This window comes from Phoenix dactylifera, chromosome 12 (assembly GCF_051530095.1).
Source record: "Phoenix dactylifera cultivar Ajwa chromosome 12, Ajwa_hap1_PhDact_Kaust_v1.1, whole genome shotgun sequence".
In the NCBI taxonomy this organism is placed as follows: domain Eukaryota; kingdom Viridiplantae; phylum Streptophyta; class Magnoliopsida; order Arecales; family Arecaceae; genus Phoenix; species Phoenix dactylifera.
In genome coordinates this window covers 13064095-13066890 of record NC_143201.1, presented here as the reverse complement: position 1 = coordinate 13066890, position 2796 = coordinate 13064095, and the positions used below count along the sequence as shown (strand labels likewise).

Sequence of the window (2796 nt, the reverse complement as noted above, 5' to 3'; positions counted from 1 at the left end):
AATGTGATGTAGCTGCTGTTTCATAATCATGATATGAAGAGTAGCAAGAGAGGCAAAAAAATGAGAGAACGCATCCCAAGCTTGCTTAATTGAGGTGACTCTAACTATATAAGGAAGGGTTGATTCTGATAGTGTACCATTGATCCAAGAACAAAGCATCTGATCATATTCATACCATGAAGTATAGGTTGGATGCATTAGAGAAGGTAGTGAAAAGAAGCCGTTAATGAAAGATATAAGCTTGTGTCTCCATAAAATTGATTCAAAGAGAGGCTTGCAAAGGAGATAGTTGCTGCCATCAAGCTTGATTGAGATTAGATTTGAGTTATTGGAGATGACAAGGGATGTAGTAGGAGAGGATCGGAGTTCGGGTGAAGAATGTGATATTGCTAATATTATTAGGATGTGAATCCCTGAAATAAGAAGAAAGGTTGCGTTTGCACAAGGAAGACAATGGGCTCTAGGATAGCTAAAATATATAGCTAAAAGTGACACAATATGATAGCTAAAATCCCAATTGATTGGTTGGGATTTCTTTAAGTATGTATTGAATATATATAGCATGTATAAAAGTGATTATAGGAGAAAAATAAGTAGAAGATTACAACAACAATTCAAATTTTAAATTTGAAAATTTGAATAGAGAGAAAGTAGGAGAAAAATAAGAAGAAGATTATAACAATAATTTGAATTCAGAAATTGAATTTGAGTAGAGAGAATTTAAGATATGTTATTATAATTTTTATTCAATCATATATAATTTTTTAACCTTTTTTGATAAAATTATGGAGAAGAAAAGAAAGGGTAATTTCACTTGGCCCATCCTTATTTTTCTATGATCCCATATGAACTTGTCAAAAGAGAAAAATAAGAAAATAAATGAAAGAAAAAAGATGATGAAATCACTTCTATGGTTGGAGCAACACCTCAAGAGTTTATATTATATAGTTGTAAGTCCATATATATCATAGATTATCTAGAGTAATATCAATAATATGTTGTCTCACATACTATTAATATAAAATAAATAGTAAATTTTTTGAAATGAAATATTCATTTATATTGACTAGAATTTTTAAATTATCAAAATTAAAAAAAAATTGAAGCGACTTTAGCACCCGCTTTCAGGCAATCAAACATGCTTTAAAATGGTATCATGCTTTGTTATGGAGAATCTCGTATGATTCCTCCAACACTACTACATCGATCTCATCCATTTATCCTAAACTCTTGAAATCTAAGGGGGCGTTTGGTATGGAGCGATCGCCCCAGGATCAAGGATGATGTGGGTGAAGGTAATGAGATCACCGCATTTGGTTGCACCACGATGATCCTATGTGGCGGTGATCTCAAATCACCTCCACTCCTCAAATCATCCCCCAACTTGGGGATAGGATATCCGTCCTTGAGGTCGGAAATCCAAGATCACCCTAGGGCAGTGATCCTGGGTTGAAAATTAAAGACAAAAATACCTCTCAAGTTAGTAAAAAAATTGATATATCAATATACCATCAATATATTATATCAATATTATATATATAATATTATGTTGATATTATATATTATATTAATGATATACATTATATTATAATATATTACTAATCATATTATTATGCTATTATTATTGAAGGATAATTTTAAATTATAGTGTAAATATATTGTTATATTTTATATTTATATAATGAAAATATTTAATATATTACCATATTACTCCTATTTACCTTATTTTTCTAATCAAAATAATTATTAGTATTAAAAAAATCTATTATAAGTATAAATAAAAATATTAATTCTATAGTGACAAATAACATATTTTTATAAGATTAATAATTTATAGGAGTAATACATATATTTTTATAAAATATATTAATAATTAATATATTGATAAATATATTAATATTTTATTATAATATATTTTATATGATTAATAAATATATGATAAGGGTTACTACAAGTAGAATATGTGACAAAATTATAAAGCTATTATAGAAATTAGCATATTGAGTTATATTTTTAATTCATGAGAATTAAAAACATATAAAAAATCCATCTAAGATATATCAGGGGTATTTGTGGTATTATGTGGTCAGTAATTTTGGATCCCCGTATCATACCAAACAAGTTACTCATGGATATCTAGGAATTTTTAATCACTGAACTATGGCCTACCAAATACATTGATCTTAGATTACTAAGAATCAAATCACTTCAGTATTCAGATCATCAGAAATCTTAAATCACCGTGGTGATCCTGTTGGGGTTACCAAACGCGCCTTAAGTTTTTCTTGCAAGTTATCCTTTTAAGACCGTAGATGAAAAAAAAAAGAAAAAAGAAAAGGGGGTGAAAAGCAAATAAATAAATAAATTATAATAACACTATAGCGCCGTCTGTGGGAATCGAACCCACGACCACATGGTTAAAAGCCATGCGCTCTACCAGCTGAGCTAAGACGGCAACGGTACCCCGTGGATAACGTATTTTCTAATTCGATACATATCAGTTCCGGAAAACCGGAGGAACCCCATCCATGGAGCTGGCGACTCTTCCACCGACGACTCCAAATCGATCTCTCCCGCTCGATTCACCCTTGAATCGGGCTATTTCGGCATGACCAGAGGTTAGGATTGCTTTTGCTTATGTTTATCTGCTATCGATTTAGTTTATATGCTTGCCCAATCTACTCGTGATCTCTCTCGTATTATTTAAATATTCGGAGATGGCCTTTTGTCTTCCATCTCTTCTTGTCTAAGGATAGGTGGTTTATTGAATATTTTGCATTTCAATCATCAATTTAA

General features: G+C 30.7%; 1 non-coding gene across 1 annotated transcript; it reads right to left on the bottom strand.

Moving 5' to 3' along the window:
• Positions 1-2382: 2382 nt before the first annotated feature.
• On the bottom strand, positions 2383-2455 carry TRNAK-UUU (transfer RNA lysine (anticodon UUU)). Its single transcript has one exon. It is a non-coding gene; the product is annotated as a tRNA-Lys (tRNA).
• Positions 2456-2796: the final 341 nt, after the last annotated feature.